The following is a 12,794-nucleotide window of genomic DNA, read 5'->3' on the forward strand; positions in this document are numbered from 1 at the left end:
AGGGATTTTGACATAAATAAGTGATGGGAGACCTTTCAATTAGGGTGAGAGTGAAGGCAGGAGAGATTTTTACTTGGCTTTTAATACTTTTAATTTGTTTTTATATGAGAAGTGGGATAATGCTTGTTTTTTACTATTTTAATTGTTTCTCTCTCTTTTTTTTACTTGGAATGGGATTTTGAAACAAATAAGTGATGGATGACCTTTTAACTAAGGTGAGATTTAAGATAGGAGAGAATTTGACCTTGCTTTTATTTTATTTTTTGATTATAGGTCTTTGATAAATATTACAGATAATTGAGCTGTATTTTGTTTCTTGAAAGGGAGGGGCAAGAAAAGGGACAAAAAATATGGGAATTAGATTTGATCAAATATTTTTCAGGATAAAGGGATGGAATAAATGTTTTAAAAGAAATGGGTTATTATAAAATTTGAAGAGGGGAAAATATTGGGTAAATAATACAATGAGGGGATGAAATTTGAAATATTTCTTTCGACGATGGAAGCACTTATACATCCAAATATTATTAATATGGGAAATATCGTTAGATACAAAGATATTTTGTCAGATAAGGGGGAACTTAAAATGAAATGTGAATTGGAAAAGCAGGGGACTGATATGGATTGGTATACACAGTTGCAAATGCAATCTAGATATGAAAAGGATTCTAAACTTTATGGTTTTTATATGGAACTGACAGAATTGGATAAGATATTGACAGAAATAAAAGAGAGAATGATAAAAAAAATTGTAGTTATTTATTGAGCATTAAATTAGAAGAACAAGTCAAAGAAACAATGATAGCATGGGTGAAAAATCAGGCAATCCTAATTACCCTCTTTCTCTTTCAAGTTCCCGCATATCTGACAAAAGATCTTTGTATCTAACAATATTTCCCATATTTGGATGTATAAGTGCCTCCATCGTCGAAAGCCAGACTGGTATCTTTTTTTTTATAAAAAGTTTTTAAAAAAACAACAACACCACATACAAATCTTTGTTGAACAAGATATCAGTCGGGTACATACTTAAACATATTTCAAATTTCATCCCCTCATTGTATCATTTATCCAATATTTTCCCCTCTTCAAATTTTATAATAACCTATTTCTTTTAAAACATTTATTCCATCCCTTTATCCTGAAAAATATTTGATCAAATCTAATTCCCATATTTTTTGTCCCTTTTCTTGCCCCTCCCTTTCAAGAAACAAAATACAGCTCAATTATCTGTAATATTTATCAAAGACCTATAACCAAAAAATAAAATAAAAGCAAGGTCAAATTCTCTCCTATCTTAAATCTCACCTTAGTTAAAAGGTCACCCATCACTTATTTGTTTCAAAATCCCATTCCAAGTAAAAAAAAGAGAGAAACAATTAAAATAGTAAAAAACAAGCATTATCCCACTTCTCATATAAAAACAAATTTAAAGTATTAAAAGCCAAGTAAAAATCTCTCCTGCCTTAACTCTCACCCTAACTGAAAGGTCACCCATCACTTATTTATGTCAAAATCCCTTTCCAAATAAAAAAGCATAAAATAGATCAAAAAAGCAAATTAAAAAAGAACACATTTCTCACCTATTGCTCATGTTCAGCTAGTTATATTGGAGGTTTTATCTCCAAATAAAAAGCAACAAAAAAGGAACAAATAAAAACAAAGTAAAAATCTCTCCTATCATAAAACAAGAAAATAAAAATTTCTCCTATCTTAAGCCTTACCTTAATTAAAAAAATCTATCACTTGTATTATTTCAAAATCCCATTCCAAGGGAAAAACATTAAAATGATAAAGTAAAAGAAAATAAGAAAGGAACAAACAGTATCTCATTTCTCACCCATTAATCATATTCAAATCTTCTACTTAAAAGCTTTATCTTCAGATTTTTTCAGTTTCACTAAATGTGCTCAAAATACTGTATTTTCTTAACTTATTAAATTCTTTGTTTGCCCCCATCCTCCTCAACATTAATACAAGTTTTAATTTCAAACATTCTCAGAAACAAAGAATATCCCATTTCTCACTCAATGTTCATATTCAAAAAGCTTTCAATTTCACTAGATGTGCTCAGAAACTATATTTTCTTAATTTATTGAATTCCTTGTCTAATTTATTCTTTAATATGCAACTTTTAAAGGTCAACCATCTAGATGCAAAAATATTTCTTTGGAATGTCCTGAAATCAATCTGGAGCTTTTCAGGCTATGGAAGGAGAGCTCCCATCAAACCTCAGAAGCTTTTCTGTGGCTATATTTGGATGTCTCAACTTCAGCCTGAATGCTCATCTCTCCCTCTTTGCCCGAGGGAAGAGATTTCCAAGCTGTCGGACCAGATTTACGATGTCCTGACAGTTCTTATAGACTAGGGAGTTAGCAGCCTAATCAAGGCTGCTTCTCAACGAAGCGGAGCCATACCATACCGGAAGTCCTTTTATGGCAGACAAAACGTAGCATCCAATTTCCACGGCAGGAATTGATTTATGATGGATTGTACCGTGGACGGAGCAGAAACTGGAGTTCTAGAACTTGTTTGTAAGAAGACTGCAAGCCCCTGAGGATATATTTGTTCCGAAGATAGGAGAGAAGAAAGCAAATGGCGGTTTTGTGGAATGTGTGTACTGGAAACGAAAGTTAAAGAAATGCTTACTAACAGCTAGTGTCGAATTAGAAGATATATTAGAAGATATATAGGAAGATACTGACTAAATGGAAGAAACGAGAATTTTATGATTTATACTTTTTTCTTCTTCTTTTGGATTATAGTGATTTAGAAGAAAAGTTTTTTGAATTTTTCTTTTTGAATTTTTTTTTTTTTGGTCTGTTATTAGGTTATATTTTTAAAAAATGACTTTTAAGCAAATAGTACCAAAAGTCATTAAAAACTTTGAAATTTCTTCAGTTCAGATTCAAAAATTAAAAGAAGAAATCAAAAAGGAATTAAGAAATTCTTTACAGGATTTTTTGGAGAGTCATTTTTTAGAAATAGATCAAAAATTTGATGAAATAGAGAAAGAGATGTTGGATTTTAAGGAAGTGGTGGAAGAGCAGAAGAGGGAAATGAAAATGATAAAGGATGCAATTGCGCAAATATTAAGCTCTTGTATTCAGATGGAAGATGATCTTGAAGAAATTAATAAAGCTAATTTAGAGTTGAAAAGGAAAATAGAAGAAATTCAAAAGAATCAAAACAACTGGAATTTAGGTAATAAGATGGAAGATATACAGGCAAAGGTAGATAGGGCAGATGAAGAAAGCGTAATATTACAATATAGATTAATGGGATATGCTAGAAGGGTGAAGGGTTTGAAGCAAAATAGGAAGGAAAATTTAAAAGAGATTTTTACGCAAGCCTTTGCTCAGATAAGGGGTGTGGAGCCAGAAGATTTTGAGATTAATATTGAAAGAATTTATCGTGCTAATTCTTGGTGGGCAAGACAAAATAGAGTACCGAGGGATGTGGTTATTTATTTTACAACTAAAAAGATTAGGTATGAAATTTTGCAAGCCTTTTATAAAAATAAATTTCAAATATTGGGACAAGATATAAAAATGACGAAGAAAATTCCTCCTAAAATGTTAAGAAAGAGAAGAGAATTTGCTTTTTTAGTGGATGAGTTTAAGAAACATCAGATATATTTTAGATGGGAAGTTCCAATGGCTTTGTCAGTGAATTTTAGAGGCAGAAAGTATTTTCTTAATTCAGTTATGAAAGCGAGACATTTTTATATTAATGTTTTAAAGAGTGGGAATCCTTTGTTGTTAGATGCTAAGTTAACTGGTTTGGAAACGATGGAAAATAGAATAGGAGAGGGGAGGAATGTTTAAGATGTGAATATGATGATTATGGTTAATTTTTGGAATTGATTTGTTTAGGATATAAATTATAGGATTTTTGTTATTTGCTATTTGTATGGTATAAATCTATGGGATGATATTATTTAATTGTGAAGGATGGAAAGTAAAATTTATGAATTTAGATAATTGGATGAATAGTTTACTGTTATATTGTGATGTAGTTTAATTGATTATTTGTTTTAACATTTATAGATAGTATTATGTTGTGTATTTATTTGAGAGATTTTATTTGTTTTGATTGATGGAGTAGTATTAAGATTGGACATTAAATGTTATGACAATTGAAGAAATATAAGCTGATGAAAATTTGAATTTGAGAAGCTGGATTTATTTAAGAAATGATATTTGATTGATGGATTGAATTTGAGAAGATGGATAATTTTTAAAATGGACTTGAGACATTAAATGTTATGACAATTGAAGAAATATATAAGTGATGAAAATTTGAATTTGAGAAGCTGGATTGTAATTTGAAGAAATGGACTTATGAAATTTGAAGGAATATACAAGTGGTTGAATTGAAAATTGACTTGAATTTGAGAAGATGGACTAACTTTAAAATGGACTGTAATAGAATATTAAATGGACTGACAATTAAAGAAATATATAAGTGATGAAAATTTGAGTTAGAAGATGGACTGTAATTTGAGAAATGGACTTATGAAATTTGAAGAAATATACAAGTGGAAAAAACTGAATTTGAGAAGATGGATTAATTTTAAAATGGACTGTAAGAAGAAGTAATATGTGAAGTTGGTACTGTTTCTTTTCTTTTTTCTTTTATTATTCTTTCCTATCTTTTTTTTTTATTGTGAGGGATCTAAAGTTTTAAATTTTTAAAGGTGGGAGGTTATGTATATTTTGTATACTTTAGCTTGTGATTGTTGGTCATAATACCCGTATTTGCTCTGGGAAGTCGGGGGAGGGAGGAGGGGAGGAAATGATACATGGATTGATTATTAATGTACAGTAATTTTGAAGATATGAAATTAAAATTTAAAATGATATTGGGGATGCTCGACTGCCATTTCAGAAAGAAAAGGAGAGAGAGTAGAAGGAGGGAAGAAAGTAGGTAGGAAAGAATAGAGAAGGAGGAGGAATAAGAAGGTTAGATAGGGTGGAAGAAGGAGGAGTGGAGAAGGAGGAGAGGAAGTAGTAAAGTGAAGGAGATGAAGGATGTGAAAGTAGTAGAGGGTAGAGAGGAGGTTGTGAAGAAGGAAGTGGCAGTCAGGCAGGCCTGAATCAGTAATAAATAATGATTAATGATGGATAATAGTTTGTACATAAATATGATGTTGGAAAATTTAAATCATTTTTGTTGTTATTAAAGTTTAGCAAAAGATGATTAAAGAAATACTACACTGTAAAGCTGTGATCAATAAGGACAATTTAAGGATTGGATCTGATGGAAGGAAAGGGAAGACCAAATGAATCGGGCTTACAGTGGATCAATCTCATTTTTCATTGTTGTTCACCTCTGTATCTTGTCTTAGTTCATAGGTTTCAGCTTTTTAAGTTATACAATTCAGGGCAGTGCTGAGAGCTCAAGAGAAACATATTTCTAGAATTTTGCACAAAGCCCTTAACATGATTCTAAAAAGCTTTTTAGAATCTTTGTATAATCTGTAAGAATTCTGTTCATACATGTATATAAAACAGCAAATTGTGACTCACTTCTAGATTACTTTTATTTGGTAAGAATCGTCATTAGAGCGGATTTAAAAGGAAAGGATAAATACTATATTTACAATATGGGAAGGATAAAAGCAAGAGAAAAAGAAATCAAGAAGTGGGATAAGTCATGAAAACAGCCTATGAGTTACAGAAAAACTTAAAGAGCCTATCAATTCATGGAATTAAGGAAATTTGATACAACTTAAAATTCCTGGTCTACCTAGATAAGTGGTTCAGATATTAGCTAAATCAAAATAGTCTTGAACCACTCCTTCAGAGAAACATCCAACCAGGTGATGTCACTAAGAAGCTAGATCTGACAGTAGCCTATGCCTTATTATTACAAATGGCATTGTCTCAACAGACTAACCTAAACAAGTAAACTGCAACCATCAAGATAATAGAACCTAAACCAATTTAAGTTGGGAGGCTGCATGGAACTACAAATCATTGACTAACAAATGTCATTTGTTACACCTAGCCTCTGATATAATTCACACAGAGATAAGAATTTCTGATAAGAAAACAAAAATCTTATTACTAGAGTCAGCAAATTCTACATTTCATTTCACGGCTATAAGTTAAAACAGATTACTAATATTTTGTTGTTTAAAATATTCTGAGCAATGACTCTAATTATTTTATTAACAGTCTCACCTCTATCAGATATGGGATAATTAAAGTTTGTATGAAAAATCACTGAACTTTTGCTTTTCAAGCTGTCCCTTTTCGCTAAAAGCTTGCGGAAAATAAGTTCATCTGGCTCATTGCTCCCTCAGCAAAATTCATTAAAGAATAAGCACCTTAGGATCTGACACCATTTCCTCTCTGCTTGACTAGTGTATTCTATTCAACTCTGGAATACTGTTTAGGTGAAATGGACTTACTACTCTGCCCATTAACTTTGAATATTCTTATTCAGTTTTTACTTTGCTCATGTAAAAAAGGACAACCAAGGCTTTAGACAAGTTAGCCCTGGATTTGAGACTCTCTCTCCCATAATTTATGGCGCTGGAGAATGGTTAGATCCTGGGGCTAAATTATCCCGACAAGTAAATGAACAGCTGAAGATTTGCTTTGGCAGCAAAAATGCAATCAATGATGTCTAATTTTCTGAATTCCACTTTATTGGAATTTATTGAGCTCTATTAAACAGTTGATTATCCTCTTTTTAAATAAACAAGTAAAAAGCAGGTGGTCAACACCGCAGTACTGCAGGCTAACTCATGACTACTCCAGGAGTTCTACAGCTCCTGTTGACTCAGCATCCTTTGAAGATGAACCCAGATTGTTGGGGGCAATCTGATTGCCATCACTCAATCCTAGAGAGTGCTGTAATTATCTCCCTTCATTGACTGCTCTGGTATAAACTCAAAGTAGAGTAAGATGTGTGGATGGCTAATGACTTGTAATGAAATTTCTTCTACAACACAACTAAAAGAAAACCTCATGATAGACTCATAGTCATAATCTCAGTAATAATAACTCTTCTTTAAACAAACTCTCTATTCAATTCAGCCTAAATTCTGAGAATGACCAAAGTAAACATTTCAACACAAAGAAATAGAGAAAAGACAAATGAGAAAAGGTTACTACTTGTTAAATAATAACAGTAATTTCTAAATAATTAATCAGAATTTTCAGGCAAACTTCAAACAGGGTTCATTCTTACCTAAAAATGCAACTAAAAATCTCTAAAACTTGGAAAGCAAGATCAAGAAGCATGACAAAAATCTGTATCTGCAATTGCTTCCAAATCAGAGTTGTTGCAATATAGAAAAGAAACATTCAGAGATAATTTTTAAAGCTTAGATGCTGAGAGAATAGAAAGCTAAGAATCAGATATACATTGATCCCAGTGTTCAATCTTAAAATGAAATTGAAACAATAAAGAATACAGCCATATTAAACAGCCAAGGTTGAAACACACTCCTAGAAAGCCCAATGGAAGTTGCCTGTTGCACACTATTATAGAAGTTTCAAGTTCCTTTATTGATTTCTACCATTGTATTCTTGGGACGATGGCTTCATTTCTCTTAAATTCATGAACCCCTGAAGCAACGAAACATGTTATTGTTAACAAGGTCTCCAAAGGCTTGAGTCTGCTTCTCTTTTACAGTATCATAATCCCTGCTTTTGAAATAATAACCATCACCTTTCTGAGGACAACACTTTGAAATCTTTACAATCATCATCTAAAAGGCTCAACCTATTACTCTTTTTCTCAGGTCACGGGATGCTTTCCTAAAACAATTTTTTCCCTGCCAGATGTGAACTGCAAATCAAATTTTGAACATGACTTTCTATATTTTACATATTAAGGTGAACATACCCAACACAGCTTTTCCTCATTTTACTCGTAACTTTGAGTGATCTGAGAGACCTCCCTTTGTCACTCCAATGGCTCTTATGGCTAGAGGACTTGAACTCATCATACTGCTTTTGACTGGCAGGCCAGTTCTAGGGAATTTTGAAAGTTGAAATCTTCCTTTTAACTGCTAGTGGGGTTTGAACTGATTGGGTGGGAGCTTGGCTGTGCTCTGATTGGATGGGGTTTTTGTGCTCTGATTGGCTGGGGTGTGTCCTGTTTGGGTGGGGGCTTGGTTGTGCTCAAATTAGTCTGAGCTGCAGGGGATCTGAGCTGGTGAGCTGCACTGCTGCTGTTTGGCTTCGTGTTCGTGGTCGTCGCTACATCTTCGTAGTGGGTGTCAGTCTGCTGCATGTATGGATTGAGGGGTTTGAAGGCTAATGTTGCAGCTGCGGTCTGGCTTCTGGTCCTTGGTCGTGCTTCCTGATCAGTGTGGGTTTGGGTGCTTTCTGGGTGGATGTGTGGTGGTGACATCCTGTGTGGACCTCGTGAGTGTGGGTCTGGTGTCATTCCTCGTGTTAGGGACACGCTTGTCAATAAGGGCAGGTTTCAAATGGCTGGTAGGCGGAGGTATCATCTCGCTTGTTCATGCTGTGTGGCGTTTATCTCGATGGCTTCTCTGATTATTCTGTTGTTAAAGTGTTCAGTTTTGGCGATAGTTCTGGTCTTTTAAAGTCAATATCGTGTCCTGTGACTTTAAAGTGTTGGACCAGGGAAGAAGTTGGTTCCTCTTTTGAATGAGTTCTTGTGTTCTTCAATGCGCACTTATTCTTCTGTTGGTTTGTCCAATGTATGTGGTGGGGCAGGCGGTGCATGGGATTTCATATACTCCTTGATTTTCTAACTCAATTTTGTCTTTGGGGTTTCTTAGGATGGTGGATATTTTTTGGTTTGTGCAGAATGCTGTCTTGATGTTATGTTTGTGGAGGATCTTGCTGATTCTGTCTGTGGTGCCTTTTATATATGGGAGGAGGGCTGTGCCATTTTCTTGCTCTCTGTCTTGGGTTTTAGTGGGGGGTTCTTTTTGGATTAGTTTGGTAATCTTACTTCTGGAATCCATTGGATGTTAGTACGTTTGTGAGAGTGTGTAGTTCGGTTTTAGGTGTTGTTCGTCAGCTAAGCATTTTGTTCTAGAGATGAGTGTCTTGGCTACGGAGTTGATCTGTGCTGGGTGGTGGTGTGAGAGTGCATGCAGATAGCGGTTTGTGTGTGTTTTCTTCTGGTAGATGGTGTGTCCTAGGGAGCCATTGGGTTTCTTGTAGACTAAGACATCTAGGAAGGGAAGTTGGTTGTTAACTTCTGTTTCCATGGTGAACTGTATTTTGGGGTGTAGGCTATTGAGGTGTGTGAGGAAGTTTTCAAGTTTTTCTTTCCCGTGTGGCCAGATTATGAAGGTGTCCTACGTATCTGAGCCAGAGTTTGGGTTTGTGATCAGATTTTTCTAGTGCTTGGGTTTCAAAGTGTTCCATGTAGAGGTTGGCAATGACAGGTGAGAGGGGTGATCCCATGGGTGCGCCTTCTATTTGTTTGTATTTTTGTCCGTTATAGATGAAGTATGTGTTGATAGGCAGTGGTTGGTCAGATCTAGTATGTGCTTGGGGGGGTTATATTTGTTTTGGATAGCTGTCAAGGCTTCTTTGATTGGCACTTGGGTGAAGAGGGATATGACATCAAAGCTCACGAGTAGGTCGCTGGGCTGTAAGTTTTGTTTCTTTATGATCTCTATGAACTGGAATGAGTTTTTTACGTGTGAGGCGATGGATTCTGCATAGGGCTGTAGTTGTTTGGCGAGAAATTTGGCTAGGTTTTGTAGAGGTGAGCCTATGGAGCTGACTATGGGTCTGAGTGGGGTTCCTTCTTTGTGTATCTTGGGAGGCCAGAGAGCTTAGGGCATCTGGATGATTTCTCTGGGAATGATTCTTTGTTGATTTCTTCGCTGATGGGGAGGCTTTTATTTTGGATCTAGTGGTTTTTCTAGGTAGGTGGTGGGTCTGTTTTTAGGGCTTGTATGCAGGGTCTTGGAGTAGGTTGGTTAATTTGGTTTGGTAGTCAGATGTGTTCATAACCACCGTATGCCTTGTCTGCTGGTAGGATTATTATGCTGGTGTCTTTTTCAGGTTAAGTAGTGTCTGTTCCTCTTGGGTAAGTTGCTTTTGGGTGGCTTGCTGCTGCAGAGGATGTTGGTGATTTCGAGTCTGATTTTGTTAGCGCCATCGGGTTGATTTTGGTCAGGCTGGTTTCAACTCCGCATATAATGGTCTCAGTGGGGATGTATTTGGGAGTGACTGCAAAGTTGAACTTTGGAAAGGACATCGGTTTCAGCTTTGGTGAGGATCCTATCTGAGATGTTATGCACTGTTTGTTTCATGTGTGGCTGTGAGGGTGGAGGGGTTTGTTTCTGGCGTTCTTGTAGTCTTCGGAGTTTGTTGGTGTGTGTGTCCGTCTTGAGGGTGGTCTGTGTTTCGGCTCTCCAGACGGCAAGTTGTTTGGATTTGTCCCAAAGTGCAGGGTGGATCTTGTTGCTGAGTTTGAGGTGAAGTGTGAGGAGATCTTTGTTGATTTGATCTAGGAGGAATCTTTTGTGTGAAGTTCATTTCTGATTAAGGCCAATTCTGTTCTTTTTAGGATGCGCTTTGGCTGCAGAGTTGGAGTGAATTTCAATTGAAGCATTTGGGGATTAAATTTTGATCTCGCAGTTTCAGAGGAATGCAAGGTCACATAAAATGGAAGCTTTTGGACTTCTAGTTTTCATAGGTCCTGGTCAGATGGTGGATTTCTCCCGTAGAGGTGCAATATTTGTTTTGAGGTTTTCGCGGGTGTTTGTATGTAGGTCTTTGGTTATTCGGTTTTCTCCAAAATTGAAGTGTCTTGGCGACGCTTCGACGAAGTCTCATTCGTCATCTTCAGGCTTCAGTGCTTCTGGGAGCAATGTGTGATCGCAGCTGTTTCTTCCTTTTAACTGCTAGTGGGGTTTGAACTGATTGGGTGGGAGCTGTGCTCTGATTGGATGGGGTTTTTGTGCTCTGATTGGCTGGGGTGTGTCCTGTTTGGTGGGGGCTTGGTTGTGCTCAAATCTAGTCTGAGTTGCAGGGGATTTGAGCTGGTGAGCTGCACTGCTGCTGTTTGGCTTCGTGTTCGTGGTCGTGCTACATCTTCGTAGTGGGTGTCAGTCTGCTGCATGTATGGATTGAGGGGTTTGAAATGGCTAATGTTGCAGCTGCGGTCTGGCTTCTGGTCCTTGGTCGTGCTTCCTGATCAGTGTGGGTTTGGGTGTGCTTTCTGGGTGGATGTGGTGGTGACATCCTGTGGGACCTCGTGAGTGTGGGTCTGGTGTCATTCCTCGTGTTAGGGACACGCTTGTCAATAAGGGCAGGTTTCCAAATGGCTGGTAGGCGGAGGTATCATCTCGCTTGTTCATGCTGTGTGGTGCGTTTATCTCGATGGCTTCTCTGATTATTCTGTTGTTAAAGTGTTCAGTTTTGGCGATAGTTCAGGTCTTTGTAAAGTCAATATCGTGACCTGTGACTTCAAACTGTTGGACCAGGAAGAAGTTGGTTCCTCTTTTGAATGAGTTCTTGTGTTCTTCAATGCACTTATTCTTCTGTTGGTTTGTCCAATGTATGTGGTGGGGCAGGCGGTGCATGGGATTTCATACTCCTTGATTTTCTAACTCAATTTTGTCTTTGGGGTTTCTTAGGATGGTGGATATTTTTTGGTTTGTGCAGAATGCTGTCTTGATGTTATGTTTGTGGAGGATCTTGCTGATTCTGTCTGTGGTGCCTTTTATATATGGGAGGAGGGCTGTGCCATTTTCTTGCTCTCTGTCTTGGGTTTTAGTGGGGGGTTCTTTTTGGATTAGTTTGGTAATCTTATTTCTCTGGAATCCATTGGATGTTAGTACACTTGTGAGAGTGTGTAGTTCGGTTTTTAGGTGTTGTTCGTCAGCTAAGCATTTTGTTCTAGAGTTGAGTGTTTTGGCTCTGGAGTTGATCTGTAGTGGTGGTGTGAGAGTGCATGCAGATAGCGGTTTGTGTGTGTTTTCTTCTGGTAGATGGTGTGTCCTAGGGAGCCATTGGGTTTCTTGTAGACTAAGACATCTAGGAAGGGAAGTTGGTTGTTAACTTCTGTTTCCATGGTGAACTGTATTTTGGGGTGTAGGCTATTGAGGTGCGAAGTCTCCAGGACTTCGTCAAACCTGCTTCTCGAGCTTAAACTCACTTATTCATCTGCGCTGGACTAAAGTTTATGGGTTTTTAATGGGTTTTATTTTAAATGAATCAGAAAACAAATATATATATATATAATATATATATATATATATATATATATATATATATATATATATATATATATATATATATATATATATATATATATATATATATATATAATTAAATAAATAACTATATTAATTGGATATAATAAAACAATAGGACAGGAACAGTAGGCACTTTTGTGCTCTTATGCACGCCCCTTATTCTATTCTATTCTATTCTATTCTATTCTATTCTATTCTATTCTATATTATTATTCTTTCCAAAACAGGCAAGGAAAGTCAGATTAAAATGTAGGTCCTACCCCTGGAGTTTCTTTGCAACCGTCCAAGCATGTTCAAACAGTTTATTCATGAACTTCTTTAAAAATTCCAGATTGGGTTAAACTCCATCTTGGGGGTTTTGTACATTTTGTATCACAATATAAAAAAGATGTTGAGCCTAATAAGGGTGCAGGGAAGAGCAACAAAGATGATTAGGGAGGGGACTGGCAGCTACAACGAAAGAGGAAAGGTTGCAGGAACTGATTGTCTAGTCCAGGGGTCTGCAAATTTGGCTCTTTTAAGACTTGTGGACTTCAACTCCCAGAGTTCCTCAGCCAGCAAAGCAAAGCTGGCTGGG

The sequence above is a fragment of the Ahaetulla prasina genome, chromosome 2 (genome assembly GCF_028640845.1).
Source record: "Ahaetulla prasina isolate Xishuangbanna chromosome 2, ASM2864084v1, whole genome shotgun sequence".
Classification (NCBI taxonomy): domain Eukaryota; kingdom Metazoa; phylum Chordata; class Lepidosauria; order Squamata; family Colubridae; genus Ahaetulla; species Ahaetulla prasina.